This window comes from Hibiscus syriacus, unplaced genomic scaffold, assembly GCF_006381635.1.
Source record: "Hibiscus syriacus cultivar Baekdansim isolate YM2019G1 unplaced genomic scaffold, ASM638163v2 tig00110213_pilon, whole genome shotgun sequence".
Lineage (NCBI taxonomy): Eukaryota > Viridiplantae > Streptophyta > Magnoliopsida > Malvales > Malvaceae > Hibiscus > Hibiscus syriacus.
In genome coordinates this window covers 194,495-219,494 of record NW_024062630.1, presented here as the reverse complement: position 1 = coordinate 219,494, position 25,000 = coordinate 194,495, and the positions used below count along the sequence as shown (strand labels likewise).

The window sequence follows — 25,000 nt, the reverse complement described above, 5'->3', positions numbered from 1 at the left end:
AAACTTGTCATCCAACCCTTAATCATGACTATGAGCTTCCTAAATGCGGCCTTTGCACAACATAAATACAATAAATGGGTAGTGCCATGATCACGTGATTCCAACAAATTACTCTGGTTAAAATATGATACCTAGTCCGGCCATACACACACAGTACACACTACACAGGTTGTCTCTTGGTCACGTGATTCAAATAGAATTTTTCCTTTCTTCTTTCCCGAGGCAAAATCGAAATCCATGCAATCGCCTACATTGTTTCTAAAATCTCCTATGCTATGGCTCAGATAAATCCATTCAAGATTCTTTCATTCAGATGCCAACACGTGGAGTAGAAAAATCCAAACCGCTTACGTACGATTTAAATGCCGATTATGGGTCCACCCATTTCAAGGAGGGAAAGCCGAAACTTAGGTGTGTTTGTTTGTTGTAAAATTAATTATAGAATTAGTTTTTTTTCGTGTTTGTTTCATGTAATTTGTTTTTTGGAAAATGTTTTTCGTGTTTATTTTACGTAATTTGTTTTTCGGAACGTAATTCATTTTCCTAGTAATAGAATTTCCTTAGTGTTTTCTGTAAAATGACTTACAGATTCATTTTCCGTAAGTCATTTTTCGAACTTTTCACTTCAAAGTAAAAATACTCAAAATAATTTTATTTTATGAATTTAATATTAATAAAATATTTTAATATCATTTTCATCAAAATATTAATTATTAAAATATTTAAAATATATTTATTAATATTTATAATAATATAATTATATTTTTAGTTTAATAATATAATCAATTATATATAATAATATAAGATATATATTTTTATTTAATAATATATAATAATTTTTTTATTATTTAATAATGAATAATATTATTTATATATTTAAAACATATACTAGTAATTTAAAATATACTAATTAATATTTTTAAAATATAATATAACACTATTACTTTAATAAATAATTAATATAATTTATAATATTTTATTTCACTAAAATATACCAATATTAATATTTTTTAATAAATTATAAAAAATATTTAATAATAATAAATTATTTTATATTTTAAAATAATAATATTAAGTTTTATGAGAAATAATATATTTATTATATTTAATATTTGTAATAAATAAATTTTAAAAAACTCTTCAACCAATGAAAAAAATATTTAAATAACATCTTCTAAACATCATAAAACGTTTTCCATATGTTTTCCAGAAATGTAATTCATTTTCCAGAAATGTAATTCATTTTCCAGAAATGTAATTCATTTTCCAGAATTCAAATTCCAGTAATTCATTTTCTAGTAATTCAAATTCCATTAATTCATTTTTCGGAAAACCAACTACAGGCAAATAAACATGCCCTTAAATAAAGAATTGAGGCTAGAACCAGCAAATCCACACTCACTCCATTTCAAAGAGAGCGACGCCGAGCGGACAATCGAGTGATTCTCTGTATCCATTTTAAGGTATTTTTTTCTTTTTGTTCTTAGCCTTCATTATATTTGCTGATTTGCATTTCTGTTTTGAATTTCGATGATCGGATTTATTTTGAAAGTGATTTATTTTTGTGTTCATTTTTTTCGAGCTTGCATTTTGAATTTTTGGATCTCTCTGAATTCGGATCTGAACTTCTCATATTCCGGATCTTAATATGTTTTTCATTGACCGAAACGATCATTAAACCACAGATCCTTGGGTTATTTTCCATATCCTTTTTTCTGTTTTTCTTGCTTTATTTATTTTTCAGCATAACTCAGCATTTACCTTCGCTTTTATTATTATAAATTATAATCTGTTTATAATAAAGAATACGAAACTCGTCGTCTAAAAAAATTGGTTAATTATAACTTGTTTCTTATTGTTTGATGAGCTGATTTAGTCATTCAATCAGATATTGAACATGCTTTATATCTCTTTTGAGGGATAAGCGTTTTCTTCGGGTTAGATTTCATATTTATTTTAATTTAACACGAATTGATGTTTAATAGAAACATAGTAAGAAGAATTGTCTCTATTTAAAAATACACGGATCAAATTTTTATTTATTTACAAAGGTATGAAATGTGCATCATCAAAGGAAAATCCTTTGGTCCCAGTGAAGAAATCTAGCGATTCTATTCAAAGAATATAACGCGATTTCGTTTATAAAATTCTCAAACTATATTAAAATGGATTTCATGTCTTTAACTTGGTTGTAATATATATTTTTACAAATGTTTAACATTATCACTTATCAACTATGCACATCTTGATTTAATTTATTTTTACTTGGCGAATACATATGAACGACAGCTGATTAGATAAAAAAATGTTTAACATTATCACTTCAACTATGCACATCTTGATTTAATTTATATTTGTACTTGGCGAATACATATGAACGACAGCTGATTATGATAAAAAGAAATGAATTTTTACCCTTTTTACGGCTGCCTTGTCTTGGTTTAAAGATTAAACTTGATTTAAGTCTATACTTTATTATAGACAATTATTATGTTTGCAATTGGTAGATATTTTCTATTATATAAATAGGTTAAAAAATCTTCATTATAAAATAATAATTATTTTATTTTACACAATTAGTAAAAAAGTAATTGGTTTTTAAAATTATATTAATAGAAAGATATATATAAAATATATGAAGAGGTAGTAAAAGTTATGAAATCTCTAATTTACCACCGCGTTTACTATCTAATTAGATTAGGGTGCAATCATTATTTGATGTGATATATATTGTCCTGTTTGTATATATAATACTTTTTTTAATATATATATTAGTGCGAGTATATATTCGACACAGAAGCACAAGAAAAAGTCATTATTATAGATAAAAATATGAAAAACATGAGTATAACATCTCAATTTTTAATTAATAAATTTTGATTTATTATTTTAAATAACATATAATATAATATATAAAAAGTTCATGAAAAACTTTTAAGCGTAAAATAATAAAATTGAGAAAAAAAATGAAATAAGGTGGTGGAAGGTGATTCAAGCTACTAGGACTGGATGGAGAATTGTTGTATACGTGGTCAGTGGATCGTCAAAGAACTACAAAGATTATTAGGTTGAAGAATATCTTGATTGGTCGTATTTATTCTCATTCTTGCAATAGTCATCAAAGAATTGTTTCTGACACAATTAGAACGAGCTGAGATGTACCCAATCTGGTAATAGAAATTATTTCATTGCGGATTCACAGGACGGTAAGGTATATCCACCCAAAATATTGAGATACTTACCTCATACTTTAGGTGTTACATCTCATTACCTCATACTGTAGTTGTTACACCTCAAAGAATCATTCAAAAGAGTGATGAGATATCTCGAGTTAAAAATAGGAATATTTTTGTTGTTATTATGAGTGTCAAGAGGGACATAAAAGCCTTTCAATTCTTTTATCAAGGTGAGATCTCTCTGCTCGACAATCGAATTCATTTGAAAGTGTAGAGTTGCATCTTTAATGGACAAAGGCGTGAATATGCCTTTGTCCCATTGTAAGAGGATATACCACGGTCTCTTCACCGGTCAAATAGAATTGAAATGCCTCTATTAAGTTTAAAGGAACTTACCATAATGTTGAGATTTTGTTGTTACCCAGATAGATCACACCAAAGCGTTTAGAATCCGCCTATGCATGAAAATAACTTCAACAGGCCGAAATGCCCTGTAAAATTGAATCATGGACTCTACCGATAATTTAGAAGTGTTGAGAATCCTTCACAATATATATGTATGGGCACAGAAATAATTTCGCCTAACCTAGGGTTGCTTAATTTGTACAAAAAATGATGCACCTCTGAACTGTGAATTTAGACAATTTTTTTAAACGTTGAGTTGCTATTTCTTTCGTCACTTTCTTAGGAAAAAAATTGCCTATTGAGAAAATTGTCTGCTTAATTTTTAAAAAAAATCAAGACAATACATCCAGATTTTAGACGCAAGCGTAATTTATAAAAACTTTGAGGTCCTCTACAACTCGTTTAGCGTAGAGAGATCTTCGTCCATTCGCCAGTTTAAACACTCTAATAATGAAAAAAAAAATAAAACTTACTTGAGGTCCTCTACAACTCGTTTAGCATAGAGAGATCTTCGTCCATTCACCAGTTTAAATACTCTAATAATGAAAAAAAAAATTAAAACTTACTTGACCAACAAAATGTATAACTCATCCTCAAGTATTTCTTCGAGGGTGTCCACTTACCTTCTCATTGATCGTTAGTGTTGAGTTGTCTCGTTTCCTTTTTAACTAAGTGAACTTTTTCACTATCTATTTGTTGATCGGTAAATAAAAGTCGAGATGCCTCCATTACAATTATATGAATTTACCTATTTCCCTTATCGAGCATCGAGCTGTTATTGATTTCTTATTGCCTCTTCAACAATATCGAGATCCCCGCAACATATTTAATCCGGAGATGTCTCCGCTTCAGTTCCTGCGTGATTTCATCAGAACATTGAGAATCCTCCACTATGGATGTAAACATGCGAGCTTTCAAATTAACGTTTGAAATAAGTCATCACACTTATTCTCAAGAAACAACGTCATAAATGCAATAAATGTTTTCTTATGAGTCTCGGGTCAAGTCACTTTATGATATTACCTCGACCAAGAGATTATTGTTTTACCTCATCTAGATCTCCTTGCGAGATACCACTCCACCTATTAAGCGTTAAACCTTTGGAGTTCTTCGAAGCCTCTAGAATACCACATCATTTAGGAATGGCAACGGGGTGGGTTTTGTTCCCCCGTCCCAACCTCGATCCCCGTCGGGAAATTTTTTTGCCTCGTTCCCGACCCGAAATGTTGTACCCAACCCGATCCCTAGAAAAACGTATTTTTCATAAAAAACGATCACAAAAAATGGAAAATTAGTCTACATTATTTACAATTCAAACTACAGTCACAAATTCAAACTCAATTATAAATAATTGCCTAAACTCCAAAATAAAACACATACATAATTAAACACATACATAATTATAAAAGCTAGAGTTTAGGGTTTAAATATTTAGGGTTTGAATTATATAATTAATATAAAAATATTATATATTATATATAATTAATATATAAAATATTATATATAATTAATATAAAAAATAAAAAATATTATATATATATAATCGGGGCGGGGCGGGGATACCTTGCTCCGAACTCGAACCCAAAAAATCCCCGAAAAAATCCTCAATACCCGACCCGACATGATTTTATTCAAACCCGACCCGAACTTGGCCGGGTTTCCCCGTCGGGTTCGAGTCATTCTGCCATCCCTAACATCATTTGAGTAATTAAAAATCACTTAATCCGACCTATGACATCTCCACGTGATTTACGATCTATTATTTAATAGTCGGATCTTTTTAATTTACCAACTTACGAGTAGGCATCATGACTCTACGTGTGACATCAATACTAAAGGTCATTGTAAAATCTATTAGCCAAGCCAAAGAAGGGGATCTTCTTCTTCATCAATTTTTTCTCTCTTAAAAGTTCATAAACTAGTTGATTTTAACCGTTTGAAATTCCACCATGACTAACTGACTCTAACTCTCTATATATACTAAAAAAGATAATTCACTTATAACCGTCACAAAACAAATGGCATTATCAATTATATTTATCATATTAATTATTTACTAATTAAAACTAATGAATTTTTGCTGTCATAAATTTTTTTCGTGACGACGCCTAGTTGGTGGATCCCATGGTCACAAGAGATTACCTATTACGTTGTACTCGTATGGGTGATGAAAGTCAAGAATTCTTCTCTATTACTCGTACAAAAAATGATTTTAGTGGTAATGGGTGGCGTGTAATTGGTGAAAGCGACGATTTTAGTATTGTTTCAGGCCTCTTTTAACATTGAAACAACCATGTGAACTTAGCTTAACAATTATTAGGGATGGACATAGGTCGGGTTTTGGATAATTCGACCTGATTCAAAAAATTTACATCCTTCATCCGATCTGAACTCAACTCGAATTTTGAGATAAAATCCGAACTCGATCTAAAGAAACCAGAACTCGATCCACTGAAGCGAGTTCCGATCACAAAGCCGCCATTCAGTCTGAGTCAAATAAAAAAGGCCATCGCACCACACTGTTTCCGACGCTCCGTTTTACGCTAATTCTCTTACGTAATTTACAACATCATATTGGCCTCTCTTTTCTACTACGTAGCCACCGATTACTTCCCCCGCCTTCCTCAGCCTCTCCAATACATAACATGGCCACTTTATTGGGCCATGCAAGGCTGCGTTTTGACCGGAGTTTGGGTAATCGCCCACGAATGCGGCCACCACTCTTTCAGTGATTATCAATGGCTCGACTACACCGTCGGCCTTATCCTCCACTCTTCACTCTTGGTCCCATATTTCTCCTGGAAATGTAGCCACCGTCGTCATCATTCCAACATCGGTTCTCTTGAAAGAGACGAAGTCTTCGTTCCGGAAAAAAATCCGGTCTAAGATGGTGGGCCAAACACTTCAACAATCCACCGGGCCGGTTGTTGTCAATCACCATTCAACTCACCCTACGCTGGCCACTTTACTTAGCCTTCAACGTCGCCGGCCTTACGACCGAAACACTTGCCATTACAACCCTTACGGCCCAATCTTCTCCGACCGAGAACGTCTCCACATCTATATCTCCGACGCCGGTGTCCTCGCCGTGGCCTACGTGCTCTACCACCTCGTGTTGGCCAAAGGGTTACCGTGCGTAATTTGTGTTTACGGAGTTCCATTATTGGTGGTTAACGCTTTCCTTGTAATGATCACATACTTGCAACACACCCACCCTTCTTTGCCTCACTATGATTCCTCGCAGTGGGACTGGTTAAGGGGAGCTTTACCAACCGTCGTGACAGAGATTATGGGATTTTGAACAAGGTTTTCCTTAACATTACCGATACACACGTGGCTCATCATCTGTTCTCGACGATGCCGCATTATCATGCAATGGCGGCCACCAAGGCGATAAAGCCAATACCGGGGGAATACTACCAGTTTGATGGGACACCAGTTTATAAGGCGATATGGAGAGAGGCGAAAGAGTGTCTTTACGTGGAACCAGATGAAGGGGACAAGAAAAAAGGTGCGTTTTGGTTTAGAAACCAGCTTTAAATATGTTGCATTACGTACCTGGGCAATGTTTTAGTTCTTGTTGTTTTACAGTGTTCAAGGATATGTAATCCGTCATAATTTGGTTGTTTTGGCCTTTTGGAACTTTCTATCTTTGTATTTTGGAGATGCCAATTGTTGATATGTTATGTATTGGTAAAAATAAATGCACAGCATGGTAATATGGATGGGCGAGCATTAATTACTTTAAAAAGGTGATCCCTAATAAGTTTTTATCTCAAATCAGCTAATTCAATATTGATTCCAACATAAATAATTTTTAAAAAGATTTATGAAATTATAATATTAAACTTTCTTATTAACAGATTAAATTCATTATATATTACTCAAGATGTATGCGTGACAAACGTGAAGTTGCATTATCTAGGAGTGTTTTAAGCATTCCGTCGTCGTTGGTTGTTTACTGGAACTTTTAGAGTTTGTATTTGCAAACGGCGATAATATGGATGACTGGTAAACACTGATACAAATAAAATAGACAGCATCATATTCCGGAAATGGCTAGCATTAGAAGTTTACTATGAAACGTGATATCTGATAAGTTTTAAGTTCAAATGTTAATCTTTATAATTTGCAGCTTTAAACATGGGATTCAAGTAACGATATACATATGTTGATAATCATTTCATTACCCATTTAATATATCATATTTCTAATAAATTAAAGATAATGCACTATCAATTGTGGGTAATTTACATTCTAACAACACTGAATTTAACATCAGTATATGCAAGTTACAAATATATTTTTTGGTTTACATCACTGAGGTTCTATTATTATTAAATAACTTAATGTCTGTTTTAACCTTTGTGGCTTTGTATTTTTGAAAAAAAATCACTTTGACTTTTTTTATTTATTTAAAATGGAATAAAAGAATTCTTGTCAAACAAATGGAATAAAAGAATCTTATTCATTTAAAAATGGAATCTAATAATAATTATTAATTTAAACTTAGTCATAACATAAACACTGAGAACTTAATAATTTTAAACTGAAATAGAAAAAGTAAATCATAAATTTTAACGTACTAAAATATAAAATTACAGAATAAACCTTTTTACAGAAGTTTTTTTTTAGCACTCTCCTTTTCACAGAAGATGCTTTATTATATAATGATGTTAAAAAAGTTGATAAAACGGACTAGGTAGCATTTCAATGATGATATTACAGTTGTCAACTTTAATACCACGAGTCTCTGAGAAAAAAGATTTTGTTCCAGAGCAGTATATATGGGGTATGTCGACTTTATATCTACAAAATGTTTAGTAAAACTTAAAGATTCATTATATTTAATTCAAATTTCAATACAGAATTGATTGATTATAAAATTAATAATTTGAATATAAAATATTTGAATTCAATTGATGAAAATTCCAACTAATAAATTCAAAATTAATTTCTTTTTAAACACCAACGGAAGAAGAAAAAAAAGGCAACCGAAAGGGGAAAAGGAATAGATAAAACAGCAACCCAGTTGGTTTATTAGCATTGCCTTGATACCAAAATGTGCAATGTTGATCTCTCGTCACCCAATCTCTTGCGTTTTTGCATAACTAGAAGCATTTCATGTGGACAATTGATGGTCCAGACTCATCATACTCTGCCTTTGCAATCCACATCTGCAAACAAATAACCCAATATTACTTGGATTGGGTTTGCAATCCACAAGGGTTTTGACCTGAATTACTCAAACCATTGTTGTTGCTTTTTTTGTCTTTTCTTGGTTGTTATAGTCTTAACCTAACCCTAGTCTGCCGCCTTCATACTTCTTTTCTTTCTTCCTTTCTTTAATTTCTGATTAGATCTCAGCCATGAACGACAACACATGAAAGTGTTGAAAACTAAACAAATCCACCGAAAGGTGGATTAAACAATGCACCGAAAGTGTGCACAATTAATGGCACATGACATTTGTTGATTTTTTTGGAAATGCTAAAATCATTTTTAGTCATTGTAATTTAGGGTATTTACAAATTAGTCCTTAAATTTCAACTATAAATACCCTAGCTCATTTAGCTTCAAAATCATCCCAAAACATTCTAGCTTTCTTCCAATACTAGAGAGAATTTAGAGAGTTTCTTGAGAGTTGTTTTCTCCTTTTTATCAAGAGAGAATTATCATTGTTTTCACCTTGGTAGATCGAGAGAGGTTGTAATTCCTATTTTCTCATAGTGAAATTCTTCTACCGTTGCCCGTGATTTTTACCCTATATTATTTAGGGGTTTTCCATGTAAATTGTGTCTTCTTTATCTTCATTTTTATTTTCTCAAATTATCAATTACGATTTTGCTCTATCCGATAGTCGTCTTCTGCAACAATTGGTATCAGAGCCAGATTTGAGTGTAATATCTGCTTATTGTCTTTGTGGTTGCCACCAAAAGGTGACCCTCCAACATAAGAAAGTAAGAAGATATTACACATTCTTTGAAGGTTCAATAGAACTATTCATGATAGTGAAATAGTGGGAGCTATCCGTAATAGAAGTCATGGCAACAAAATTTGATATTGATAAATTTAATGGGAGAAATTTCTCATTGTGAAAATTGAAGATGGAGGTCATCCTGAGGAAAGACGGTTGTCTAGCAGCTATCAGCGAAAGGCCGGTAGATTTCACAGACGACAACAAATGGATCGAAATAGACGGGAATGCTATGACAAACTTTCATCTAGCATTAGCAGATGAAGTATTGTCAAGCATCGAGGAGAAGAAGACAACTAAGGAGATATGAGATCATCTCACCAAATTGTACGAGGCCACATCGTTGCACAATAAAATTTTCCTTAAGAGGAAATTGTACACTCTCCGGATGTCAGAATCTACTTCAGTGACAGAGCACTTAAACACACTGAACACTTTATTTTCTCAGCTTACATCCTTAAGCTGTAAAATAGTAGAACAAGAACGTGTTGAACTTCTACTTCAAAGTCTATCTGATTTGTATGATCAACTCATCATCAACTTGACAAACAGTAATGTCACCAGTCTAGTCTTCGATGACGTTGCAGCTGTTGTTCTACAAGAAGAAAATCGGCGTAAGAATAAGGAAGACAGATAAGTAAATCTGCAACAAGCAAAAGCGTTGACAACGATGAGAGGGAGATCAACAGAAAGTGGCCAAAGCACAGTCACAAACATGGTAGTTCGAAGTCAAGAAGCAAGAAGAATTTAAAGTGCTACAACTGTGGAAAGAATGGTCACTTGAAGAAGATTGTTGGAGCCTAAATAAAAACTCCAATCCACAAGGCAATACTGCAAACACTTCAGATGATGGAGATGCTATATGCTGTGAAGCGTCAACCACCGTGGAAGGTAGAAAGAGATATGTAGACATATGGTGTAACATCCCAAAATACGGGTTAATGATTAAATTGTAAAGTTTCAAAATTTGGTGATTAAAGTAAGATGATTGAATAATTCAATGATTTGTTCGGAAATATTTCCTAAAAGTTTATAGTAATTATCCAAAGAATTAAAGGGCAAAATGGTCATTTAGCATGAAAGATATTTTCCCCCAATAATATGAATGAATCACGTGGGGGGGTGGGGGAAAGAGTTATCTGAAAACTCTTTCTTCTTCCTTTCTTCTTCTCCCAACCGTGGAAGCTAGGCAAAGGTAAGTGTTTTCTGAGTTGTTGATTATTTGTTAAATTAAAGGTTAGGTTTTGATCATTAGATGATAATTAAGCTTAAGGAAAACTTAAGTTATCTTATAATCAAAAGATGAAGAAGTTATAAGAGATTTAAGAAAACGAGTTTTTATATGAAATCATGAAAAAGAGTTGATAAGTTGAATTTGAAGTTAAATTTGACTTGTCATCATGATAATTAAGGAATATGAAGTGTTAGAATTGTATTTAGAACATATTGAAATTTGAGTATGATTCTTGAATTACATATGAGGGATAAAATTTTTAAGTTATAGATGATTTTCATGTATATAAGTTGGTTTAAGTAATGCTAGTTGAGTTTAATGACATGATAGGGGTTTAAAATAGAAGAATTAAGTGAATAATTGATGATTTTCGGGCTTAAAGTACAATTTCTGGGCAGAGGGAACCGATACCTATGAAGGGGAATCGATTCCCCTTCTTGAATGAAAAAATTTCCAGTATGTTCAGGGGGGCCCTAAAGAAAAAATGAAATTTGGTTCAATAATCTGGCTTAAGTTGTTAACATCAAGGTTAAGGTTTAGGCTTCTGATAGTTGTTTTGAAATGCTATATTTATGTAGATATTGAGCCTAAACAAGTTCTGGAATAATCAAAGGATTAGAATTGATTCAAATCAAACAAGGCTAAGGTGAGTGCAATTTTAATTGTACTTATATTATTGAACGAACATTGGCTTGCGATGAGCCAAAGATAGAGTTACTATGGTAAGAAGTGACTCCTAAAATGTTATTTGATATGTATATGTACATGAATACATGATGTGCATAAACATAAGAGCCTGAAACATAAGATATATGATATGATATACATGATTATATGCATATGTGATATATGCTATGAGATATGACCAATGTGAAATGAAATGAGCTATGTGAAAATATGAAATGACATATGAATATGCAATACGTGATACATGTGATATGATATGAAATACATGGTTACACATACATGTGGTATGTGACAGAAGAGAAAGAACAAGTGATGAGAAATATATTCATAAGAAATGCCCATAGTATATGATACGAGAGCTATAGGTATAGTTGGCATGCCAAGAGTCGAGGGGGTATTGTAGTCCTTCGGGATGTAGTGGTCCTACGAGACATATATAGCAGTGGTGACAACATTAGTGCACAACCTCACTGTACTCACATACGAGCTGTGGTGACAGGATTAGTGCACAACCTCACTGTACTCACATACCTCTATTCTCAATAATATACATGGGCAACAACAACAACAACAATTGAAATATAAATTAAAGTGAAAGTGATGCAAAAAGGTAGGTTTCATATGTGCATGACTTGGTTATATATGTCATAGGAAATATATCCATGCATTTTGAAATATCATGATCAACTGGTAAGAATGCATATTCATGAATCTACTGTTACATGTTTATTTATTGCCTCACTAAGTCTATGACTTAGCGTGTAAGTGATTTACACGTAGGTACCAAGAGACGAGAAGAACAAGAATAGAAGTGACAAAAACAGTATCATTACTACTAAGAGATCAGATAAGAAGTAATCGACAAAGTAGGTATTTTGTTGTGTATAAAGTGTTGGCATGTAATAAGTCGTTAATTACGAGTACTCTGATCGAGTTTGTATTTTGTGGTCATTTTTATGTAAATTAACTTATTTTGTTTTAAACAAAGTTTTAAATTTCTCTGTTTTTCAAAAGAGTCAAAGTTTGAAAAGTCAATATGACACCTCAGACTCGTATTCGGGTCGGGTACGGGTTGGGTTGTTACAGTTAATGGCATCAGAGTTAAGGTTTAGTCGATTCTCGGCATAAACCGGAGTCTATAGTGTTTTATAAGGTATACATGCCAACAAAATAGTGAAAACTTCTGATATGATGGAATAGTAAGTGTACTGTCTTGCTAATAGAATTAAAATATTATGTTATATTAGATATATGATCATAAGAGTTTCTAAAGTGAAATACAAGGTGATAGACCTGAAGGTAATAGCATTCACCTGCCTTGGCCAGGCAGGGAGAAGAGCGAAAACCTCAGGGAATGCCTGTATAAGATTAGAGAGTGATTCATGATGTTGAATGATATTATGATGTGTTTTAATTTTATACTTCTATAATTCATAGAATTAATGTATTGAAAAGAGTTGAGAACACCTAAGTTTAAGGGTGAATTTGAGAAATGTTCCATTGTTATGGAAATTTGATTAAATGGTAGGAAGATAATATTAGAAGATTTTAATTTCTCCAAAGTGGAGAAGTTAAATTGAGTAGTTTTATTACTACGTAGGTAAGCTAGAAGTATGGTGAATAAATGATCATTTGTAGAAGAATTTATGAATAAGTATATGAATGATCACTTTATAAAAAAAATGAAGCTCGATATATAGATTAACAAAGAAGTACAGCATGTATGAGTAAGTTAATAAGTTAAACAGATTTATTGTTGTGTTGATTTTGATTATGAAGGATAAGGAAGAACACGTGATTGGTTGAAGAATAAAAGGATTGGAGAACAAAAATTTCAGATGATTAAGAGAATTAGTGTTTAATAGAGTTAAGCACCATTAAATAAAGATAGAGATTCTAGCTTTCAACTTCAACCATAGAATTAGTTGTATTCTCCGCCAGAGAATCAAATCAAATGAGAGTCAGACAGACTAAAGCGGTAAGGTCTGATATTGAATATTAAATAAGGAGTTAATGATGATAAGTCAGGGTTAAAGACAATCTTTGTGAATTGGGGTTAAAGCTCTGTTAGAAGTTATGAAATTGAAGGAAAAAAATTATTTTAAAGGGATATAAATAAGTTTAAGTATTTGTATGTGAGATAAGGATTGAATGTTCCAGAGAAGATATAGAGTAATAGAAAAGTTTGAGAATGAGTAAGTCGGTGAACAATTTATAAGATAAAGGAAGTTATAATGTTCGATTTAATCAGAAATAATATTGCGTTGTGAGTAAAAGTCCAAGTTTGAAAAGTTGAGTAAGATATCATTGGAATATATATATATATATATTATATATATATAATTTGATTGAAAATATGGTATATGATGAGTGGATAAGGGTTGTACCCTAGATTAAAAATTAAAGATTTCGTTTAAAAAATTAAGGTGCTATTAATAGATTAAAAATTAAAGATTTCGTTTAAAAAATTAAGGTGCTATTAAATAATGTTAAAGGATATCCACTATTATAAAGTGGAGAATTTAAATGAGATAATTTAGTTGCTATGCAGTTGAGCTAAATATGGTAAATAAATATGGTAATGATAATGGAAGATTATTGATGTGAATATTGTTTCGGAAAAAGTTTAAGAAATAGATATGTCATTAATTATTTTATAAGATGGAAGATGTTGAAATGTTGAGAGTGAAACAAATAAAATTTCATGATACATGAGAATGAATGTGGATTTGATAAGTTAAGTAAACAATGTTGAGATAATTTGATTGGAATAAAATATAAAGTGAATTAATCAAGTATTATATGGATTTGAATATGGTTAGGTATTGGATCATATATATATATGATTAAGGCAATGAGAAGAGTATTTACAGGTTTTAAAAGGCGCTTTGAGAATAAAATAATGCAAGTATAAAAAAGGATAAAGAATAAGTATGTGAAAATAATGTTAAATATTAAGGTTATGAAAATGTGATAAATATTAGTAATCAAATAAAAGTATAAGTGTTATTATGATGTTTTTCATATAGATATGAAAAACGTAATGGAGTACAAAAATGAATGAATGATTTAGATTGCAAGAAGATTTTGATTTGTGAAGGAATAAAGAGATAAGGAAATTAATGATAGAGTTTAAAGGTTTAAGAATGAAAATGGTTATGATAAGGTGTAAAGTATAAGTTTGGTATAAAAGTAAGAATTTTTCAATTCTAAGTGGAAAGGATAAAGAGTTATGAATTTTGTATCAGAATTTCAGTAGAGACTAAATTTGGAGGTTTATGAAGAAACTGATTAGTATCCTTTATCATACTGAGGTAATATTTCTTGGATAAGTATGTAAGGTTATATGAAAAGATTGTTGGATTTTGTAAATTGTATGTCTTAATTATATCTGATGAAGATTTAAGATTATCTCAAAGTTATGGAAATCTTTGAAAAGGTCTTAGGAATTTAAATTAATTGTAGCATTGATATCTATGCATAGACAAATAGTGAGTTTAACAGATTATTCATACTTTAAAAAGGGTATGTATGATTGAGTTCAAAGAATCATGGGAAAATTATTTACCTTTAGTAGAATTTGTCTATAATAATAATTATCAATTGAGCATTAAGATGACTCTGTATGAAGTTTTATTTGGGAGAAAATGTCGGACATCATTAATTTGATTCAAGTTAAAGGATCAGAATTTTATTTTCCAGGATTTATTGAAAGTGGTTGAGGATAAAGTAAAGATAATTTAAGATAATTTCAAGATGACATCTAATCGACAGAAGTATTAGGCAGACTTGAGACAGAAATTAATTGAATTTTATGAAGACGATAAAGTTTTCTTAAAGTGTCGTATTAGAAAAAAAAATTATGCAAAGGGGAGCGTATAATAGAGTTTAAAAGATCAGAAAAAGAATGTCAGACTAAGTTAACCAAGTGTAACATGTATTGGTTTAAGGTTGTGTTTCTTAGCCATGTAAATATAGTAAAAGAGATAAGGATTTATTTATATGTATGAAGGAAACTTGAGATATATTTGAATGATAGTATTCTCTCTAATCAAGTTGTTAAAGATAAGTATGTTACTTTTGAGATGAAAAAAAAAGAGTATTGACATCAATTTCAAGATTGTTATGAGTAAAATTTAGAAAGAAATGTGTATAATAATTTGGATGAAGATGGTATAAGAATAAATGTTTGGCTTATGTTGTAAGTCATTAGAGATAGATGAAAGAAATCAACGGACTCATGATGTTGAGTGATAAGGATTGAGATTACCGTATGGATGGAACCTTATTATTTCCATGATGAGCGACATTATATTTATACGAATTTATAAAGATTAAAAGGTGTAGAATCGAATGAGTGAAAAGATAGAAATGAATGTAATTCCTTGCTGATTGAAAATAAGTTTAGTAATTGCAACCACGAAGGGAAAGTTAAAGATTTAAAGTCAGAAAATGTTGTCATAGGAAGAGTTATTATTAAGTTTGTTTAATGAGTAGTAGGTTTGCAAGTAAAGAAAGATATCAAAATAGTTTTTTTGTGACATTGTGTAAAAGAAATGTTGGAAACTATTATGTTAGTTGAATAGAATTATTGAGATTTTGTATGGACGGATTGGATCAAAGAAGTTGAAGTAAAGTGAAAAAAAATTAAGATAGTGGATAGTTAACAGAAGTTCTATATATATATTTAAAGAAAAAAATAGAATTTCTAGATAAGTGATAAAGTATTTATTAATGTCTTGTTCCGAATAAGATTCTCTATATAGTATAGCTCAGTTCTACATTCATTAGACCTTATGGATCTTTAAAAGAGGTGGAATTTGTATAGTGAAAATTCGAGGACGAATTTTCTTAAGAGGAAGAGATTTGTAACATCCCAAAATACGTGTTAGTGATTAAATTGTAAAGTTTCAGAATTTGGTGATTAAAGTAAGATGATTGAATAGTTCAATGATTGTTCGGAAATATTTCCTAAAAGTTTATAGTAATTATCCAAAGAATTAAAGGGCAAAATGGTCATTTAGCATGACATATATTTTCCCCCAATAATATGAATTAATCACGTGGGGGGTGGGGGAAAGAGTTATCTGAAAACTCTTTCTTCTTCCTTTCTTCTTCTCCCAACCGTGGAAGCTAGGCAAAGGTAAGTGTTTTCTGAGTTGTTGATTATTTGTTAAATTAAAGGTTAGGTTTTGATCATTAAATGATAATTAAGCTTAAGGAAAACTTAAGTTGTCTTATAATCAAAAGATGAAGAAGTTATAAGAGATTTAAGAAAACGAGTTTTTATATGAAATCATGGAAAAGAGTTGGTAAGTTGAATTTGAAGTTAAATTTGACTTGTCATCATGATAATTAAGGAATATGAAGTGTTAGAATTGTATTTAGAACATATTGAAATTTGAGTATGATTCTTGAATTACATATGAAAGATAGAATTTTTAAGTTATATATGATTTTCATGGATATAAGTTGGTTTAAGTAATGCTAGTTGAGTTTAATGACATGATAGGGGTTTAAAATAGAAGAATTGAGTGAAGAATTGATGATTTTCGGGCTTAAAGTACAATTTCTGGGCAGAGGGAACCGATACCTATGAAGGGGAATCGATTCCCCTTCCTGAACGAAAAAATTTCCAGTATGTTCAGGGGGTATCGATTCCCCCTGGGGGGAATCGATTCCCCCTAAAGGAAAAATGAAATTTGGTTCAATAATCTGGCTTAAGTTGTTAACATCAAGGTTAAGGTTTAGGCTTCTGATAGTTTTGAAATGTTATATTATGTAGATATGAGCCTAAACAAGTTCTGGAATAATCAAATGGTTAGAATTGATTCAAATCAAACAAGGCTAAGGTGAGTGCAATTTTAATTGTACTTATATTATTGAATGAACATTGGCTTGCGATGAGCCAATTATGGAGTTACTATGGTAAGAAGTGACTCCTAAAATGTTATTTGATATGTGATTCTTATATGTACATGAATACATGATGTGCATAAACATAAGAGCCTGAAACATAAGATATATGATATGATATACATGATTATATGCATATGTGATATATGCTATGAGATATGACCAATGTGAAATGAATAATATGTGAAATATGAAATATATGAATATGCAATACGTGATACATGTGATATGATATGAAATACATGGTTACATATACATGTGGTATGTGACAAAAGAGAAAGAACAAGTGATGAGAAATATATTCATAAGAAATGCCCATAGTATATAATACGAGAGCTATAAGTATAGTTGGCATGCCAAGAGTCGAGGGTATTGTAGTCCTTCGGGACGTAGTGGTCCTACGGGATATATATAGCAGTCCTTCGGGACGAATACTGAACAAATGTTCGGGTGCCCCATGAGGGAAATTATACGAGCTGTGGTGACAGCATTAGTGCACAACCTCAATGTACTCACATACCTCTATTCTCAATAATATACATGGGCAACAACAACAACAACAATTGAAATATAAATTAAAGTGAAAGTGATGCAAAAAGGTAGGTTTCATGTGTGCATGACTTGGTTATATATGTCATAGGAAATATATCCATGCATATTGAAATATCATGATTAACTGGTAAGAATGCATATTCATGAATCTACTGTTACATGTTTATTTATTGCCTCACTAAGTCTATGACTTAGCGTGTAAGTGATTTACACGTAGGTACCAAGAGACGAGAAGAACAAGAATAGAAGTGGCAAAAACAGTATCATTACTACTAAGAGATCAGATCAGAAGTAATCGACAAAGTAGGTATTTTGTTGTGTATAAAGTGTTGGCATGTAATAAGTCGTTAATTACGAGTACTCTGATCGAGTTTGTATTTTGTGGTCATTTTTATGTAAATTAACTTATTTTGTTTTAAACAAAGTTTTAAATTTCTCAGTTTTTCAAAAGAGTCAAAGTTTGAAAAGTCAATGTGACACCTGAGACTCGTATTCGGGTCAGGTACGGGTTGGGGTGTTACATATGGCTCATTGATTCAGGAGCAACATATCACATGACCTCAAGAGAAGAGAATGGTTCCATCATTATGAACCTGTCTCAGGAGGATCTGTGTATAGTTGCAATGATCATGCCTTAGAGATCATTGGCGTGGGAACTATCAAATTGAAGATGTACGATGGAACAATTAAAATTGTTCGAGATGTGCGACACGTGAAAGGCCTGAAGACAAATTTATTATCCTACAGATTGTTGGATAATAATGCAAGTAAGATTGAAACACGAAAAGGAATCATGAAGGTGTTCAGTGGAATGCTTGTGGTGCTAAAAGGCGAAAAAATAGCAGCAAACTGTACATGCTGAATGGAGAGACTTTGCTAGAAGCAGAAGCCTCTGTTGCCTCATGTAGTTCAGATTCTGCAATGCTATGACATCAGAAACTTGGACACATGTCAGAACAATGAATGAAAGTCCTTGTGGATAAAAAAGCTACTTCCAGGCTTAACAAAGGTATCACTTCCTTTGTGTGAGCATATCATAACAAGTAAGCAGCACTGGTTGAAATTCAACACGTCAAATTCTAGAGCCAAAAGTGTTCTAGAATTGGTTCACTCTGATGTTTGGAAAGCACCAGTTACATCCCTAGGCGAAGCAAAATACTTTGTCTCATTTATTGATAACTACTCTATGAGATGTTGGGTGTACCCTATTAAGAAGAAGTCAGATGTGTTTTCCACTTTCAAAAACTTCAAAGCGCGGGTGGAACTTGATTCTGGAAATAAGATCAAGTGTTTCAGAACAGATAATGGAGGAGAATACACAAGTGAAGAATTTGATGACTTTTGCAGAAAGAATGCATCAAAAGATAGTTCATAGTGGCAAACACTCCTCAACAAAATGGAGTGGCAGAGCGGATGAACAGAACCTTGTTAGAAAGAACAAGAGCAATGTTGAGGGATGCAGGTCTAGAAAAATCATTCTGGGCAGAAGCAATCAATACCGTGTTATTTGGTGAATCGAGCTCCATCAACTGCAATAGAGCTGAAGACACCAATAGAGATGTGGACTGGTAAACCATCTGATTATTCAAACCTCCATGTATTTGGAAGTATTGTGTACGTGATGTACAAAGCCCAATAAATTTCAAAGTTGGATCCAAAATCCAGGAAATGTAAATTCTTGGGGTATGCTGATGGAGTAAAGGGGTATCGCTTGTGGGATCCCACTGCCCGCAAAGTGGTCATTAGCAGGGATGTTATCTTTGTAGAAGATAAGCTACGAAGAAAAGAAGATGATGATAGAGCTGAAAAGTCAGAGACTGCACAGATACATGTGGAAAAGGAGTTTGAACAAGGAGATTCTTCTAAAGCAGAACCAGCACATGATGAACAAGAACCAGAGAGTTCTAAAGTTCCAACAACTCGTCAATCAGATCGTGTGAGAAGACGTCCCAATTGGCACTCAGATTATATTATAGAAGGAAATATTGCATACTGCCTTTTAATAGAGGACGGTGAGCCATCAACATACGAGGAAGCAATAAACAGCTCAGATGCTTCACTGTGGATGATGGTGATGCAAGAAGAAATTGAAGCCCTTCATAAAAATAATACATGGGACATTGTGTCACTACCACAAGGAAGGAAGCCAATTGGTAACAAATAGGTCTTCAAAATCAAGCAAAATGGTGACGATCAAGTTGAGAGGCATCGTGCAAGACTGATGATCAAAAGATATGCTCAAAAAGAAGGTATTGATTTTAATGAAATATTTTTTCCTGTGGTTCGACTAATAACAGTTCGAGTAGTTTTGGCAATGTGTGTTACATTGGACTTACATCTAGAGTAGCTAGATGTTAAAACAGTTTTTCTTCATGGAAATCTTGAAGAAGAAATTTATATGCTCCAGCCTGAAGGTTTTGAAGAAATAGAAAAGAAGAACTTGGTTTGCAGGTTGAACAAATCTCTGTATGGTCTAAAGTAGGCGCCGATGTGTTGGTATAAGAGATTTGATTCCTTCATTATGTGCCTTGGATACAACAGACTTAATGCAGACCCTTGTGCTTATTTTAAGAGGTCTGGTGATAACGATTTTGTTATATTGCTGTTGTATGTGGATGACATATTGGTTGCAGGACCCAACAAAGATCATATTAAAGAATTGAAGTCACAACTGGCTAGGGAATTTGAAATGAAGGACTTGGGATCAACAAACAAGATTCTAGGGATGCAAATTCACTGAGACAGAAGTAATAGGAAGATTTGACTTTCACAAAAGAATTACTTGAAGAAGATCTTGTCACGATTCAGCATGCAAGATTGTAAGCCAATTTCTACCCCTCTTCCTATTAACTTCAAATTATCCTCCAGTATGAGTCCTAGCAGTGAAGAAGAGAGGATGGAGATGTCTCGAGTACCGTATGCATCAGTAGTGGGAAGTTTAATGTTCGCTATGATATGTACAAGACCAGACATTACACAAGCAGTGAGAGTGGTTAGTCGGTACATGGCGAATCCAGACAAAGAGCATTGGAATACAGTAAAGAGGATCCTGAGATACATCAAAGGGACCTCAAATGTTGCATTATGTTACGGAGGATCAAACTTACTAATCAATAGGTATGTATATTCTGACTATGCAGGGGATTTGGATAAAAACAAATCTACTACAGGATATGTGTTCAAAGTTGCTGGTGGAGCTGTAAGCTGAGTTTTAAAATTACAGTCAGTTGTGGCTACATCCTCAACAGAAGCAAAATATGTAGCATCTACACAAGCTAGTAAAGAAGCAATTTGGATGAAGATGCTATTGGAGTAGCTTGGGCACAATCAAGAGTATGTCTCTCTGTTTTTGTGACAGTCAAAGCGCCTTGCAATTAGCAAGGAATCCAACATTTCATTCAAGGACAAAGCACATACGAGTTCAATACCATTTCATTCGTGAAAAGGTGAAAGAAAGAACGGTAGATATCCAGAAGATCCATACCAAAGACAACATAGCAGATTTCATGACGAATGCGATCAACGTTGATAAATTTACTTAGTGTCGATCCTCTTGTGGCCTGTCAGAGACGTAAGTAACATAATGGTACAAGGTAGAAAGAATGGTGTGAAGATATGATCGTTCCAATCAAATCTTCAAGTGGGAGATTGTTGAAAACTAAACAAATCCACCGAAAAGTGGATTAAACAATGCACCGAAAGTGGGCACAATTAATGGCACATGGCATTTGTTGAATTTTTTGGAAATGGTAAAATCATTTTTAGTAATTGTAATTTAGGGTATTTACAAATTAATCCTTAAATTTCAACTATAAATACCCTAGCTCATTTAGCTTCAAAATCATCCCAAAGCATTCTAGCTTTCTTCCAATACTAGAGAGAATTTAGAGAGTTTCTTGAGAGTTATTTTCTCCTTTTTATCAAGAGAGAATTATCATTGTTTTCTCCTTGGTAGATCGAGAGAGGTTGTAATTCTTATTTTCTCATAGTGAAATTCTTCTACCGTTGCCCGTGGTTTTTACCCTATATTATTTAGGGGTTTTCCACGTAAATTTTGTGTCTTCTTTATCTTCAATTTTATTTTCTCAAATTATCAGTTGCGATTTTACTCTATCCGATAGTCGTCTTCCGCAACAGAAAGAATTATATTCCTATTCTCATGTTCGTATATGCATTAGAAACTAGTCTTAATCATGAATGCTTTGAAGTAAAATGAAGAGGTAATACCTGCTGTAAGGTACTGAGAGATACCAAAATGGAGCCTCCAATCCAAACGCTATACTTCCGCTCCGGTGGTACAACCACTTTGATATTCATGTTGCTTGGAGCTAGTGTCGTGATTTCCTTTTTCATCCTGTCGGCAATTCCAGGGAACATAGTGGTGCCACCACTAAGGACAATATTTCCATATAGATCCTTTCGAATATCCACGTCACGCTTCATGATGGAGTTGTATGTGGTTTCATGAATGCCAGCAGCTTCCATCCCAATCATGGATGGCTGGAAGAGGACTTCGGGACAGCGGAACCGTTCAGCCCCGATGGTAATAACATGTCCATCGGGTAGCTCGTAGTTTTTCTCCACATAGGAGCTGGTTTTCGTGGTATCGAGCTCTTGTTCGAAGTCGAGCAACGTAAGCAAGCTTCTTTTATGTCCCTCGCGATTTCACGCTCAGCGATCGTGGTGAAGGAATATTCACGTTCCATTAAGATTTTCATGAGGGCATCAGTGAGATCACGACCGGCTAGGTCGAGACTCAAAATGGCATGTGGGAGAGCATAACCTTCGTAGATAGGAACTGTGTGGCTCACACCATCTCCAAAGTCCAACACAATACCTACACATTAACCTTGCATGTTAAGTCCAAAAGTAAAGTGAAACATAAGATTTATAACAACAAAAAAATATTATATCCACCTTTCTCATCATGTCATATATAGTACCAGCCAATAAAATTCTCTTCATTTTTTCGATGAATCTTTCCTTTTTTTTAATGTAAATATGAAAATGGGTGGTTAATTAAACGTTAATCATGAGTATCAATAATGATTGAATCAAACTCAAGTTTTTTTTCTTTAAAAGAAAGAGTTAAACTTAAATATCTTACTAATATTGATGTCTCTCAACATATTTTTGTTTTCTAACAATATCTAGGCAAAGAACATTTTCAATCACACATTCCATTAGATTTCAGTTGACCTATAAATATAAATATAATCATATGAATATAATGTTGAACAACGAAGAATCAGATAGTTGGCAATCAAATGTGCTAACCTGTTGTACGGCCGCTGGCATATAAGGAAAGAGCAGCCTGGATAGCGACATACATCGCGGGGGCATTGAATGTTTCGAACATAATTTGAGTCATCTTCTCACGATTAGCCTTGGGGTTAAGAGGGGCTTCCGTGAGGAGAATTGGATGTTCCTCGGGGGCAACTCGGAGCTCGTTATAGAAACGTATGATGCCAGATTTTCTCCATATCATCCCAATTGTTAACAATGCCATGCTCAATTGGGTACTTCCATGTCAAAATACCTCTTTTGGATTGAGCTTCGTCTCCCACGTAAGCATCCTTTTGGCCCATGCCGACCATCACATCGGTATGTCGAGGGCGACTGACTATGCTGGGGAACACTGCTCTTGGAGCATCATCTCCAGCAAATCCAGCCTGAAAAGTTTATACATCGACCAGCAACGATCCAAAACACTGATCAATAAAATCAATTCTCGAAAAATAATCAGAACAAATCAAATAATGAAAACTAAATCACATTTAAAGAAATACCATTGGTAACTAATACAGAGAAACGGAGATCTGTTATGAATGTTTACCTTCACCATTCCAGTCCCATTGTCACAAACAAGTGGCTGAATATCTTCTCCATCTGCCATTTTCTATGGCCTGTTTCATACGAAGCCGAATACAAAAATCAATAAACGCGTATGCGAATTGAGAACAATTGGAAATGAACTTCAAATTGAGAAACTCAATATGCAAATGTTGGACTGCACTGTAAAGATCAATTTTATTTTTTATTTTTGGAAAGAATCACATATTTGGAGAATAGAATTTCAAATTTGGAAGCATGCTAATGAAGCAAAATGACAGAATCATCAATAATTAAACGCAAAATTAGGTGAAAATTTTGAGAAGTTTACTTTAAAGAGATCCTGAAGTTGAAGATCTGAGCATCCAAATCCGATCAAATTAATACCGAATAAAATTATAGAGACATGTGCTGATGAAACAAACAAAACATCTGAACTCAAAATTATAAAGCGATTCTCACTTTCTGTTGCAATTTTAACGAACTGTTCAGCTCTCAGAATAATGCGGTTAAGCTACCCGCTATCTTTGTTTAAAAGAAGGCGAATTTGTGAATTCACTTCAAATACGATCTTGTTAGATCTTTGGCTGTTCGATTCTCATTTTCTACCCCATCTACGGGCTCTAATTTTCCCCCACGCTCATGACGGAAACAGCTGGCTCGCTTTGTGATCGATGATGACTAAGAGAACCGTAGATTTATCAAATTTGAATGAAATTTATCTTCAATTTCTTTCTTTTTTTTTTATATTCTTTAATATATATATATATATATATATATATAAGAGTATTGTTAAGAAATGTTAGAATTTGAACTATTTAAAAAATTCAGTGTTAAATGAAAATATAATTTTTTTTAAAAGTATCGAATTTAAACATTGTATTTGTATGATGAATATTACTAATAATTAAGAAAAATCATGAATATATATTATCTCATGTTGTAATTTTTTATCTATTATTTTACTTGAACCCTAATTAAAAAGTATACTTAATAAATTATAAGAAACATAGAATATTGTTGCTTTTATTTAATATTTTGTTGGTCTATTATGCACGTGGGAAAGGGAAAAAATGAAGATTTTGCTATAATCAAAATATCTCATTAGAAAATGGTGTCCATCTATGTTATCTCAGGTAATTAACTTGAACCCTAATTAAAAAGTACTTAATAAATTATAAGAAACAGAATATTGTGCTTTTATTTAATATTTTGTTGGTC

The 25,000-nt window shown here is 32.7% G+C and overlaps 2 pseudogenes; one reads left to right on the top strand and one right to left on the bottom strand.

Annotated features, from left to right (window-relative positions):
- Nucleotides 1-6,012: 6,012 nt before the first annotated feature.
- LOC120113623 lies at nucleotides 6,013-7,121 on the top strand (annotated as a pseudogene).
- Nucleotides 7,122-8,575: 1,454 nt separating this feature from the next.
- Nucleotides 8,576-24,266, bottom strand: LOC120113634 (annotated as a pseudogene).
- Between the last annotated feature and the right edge of the window lie 734 nt (nucleotides 24,267-25,000).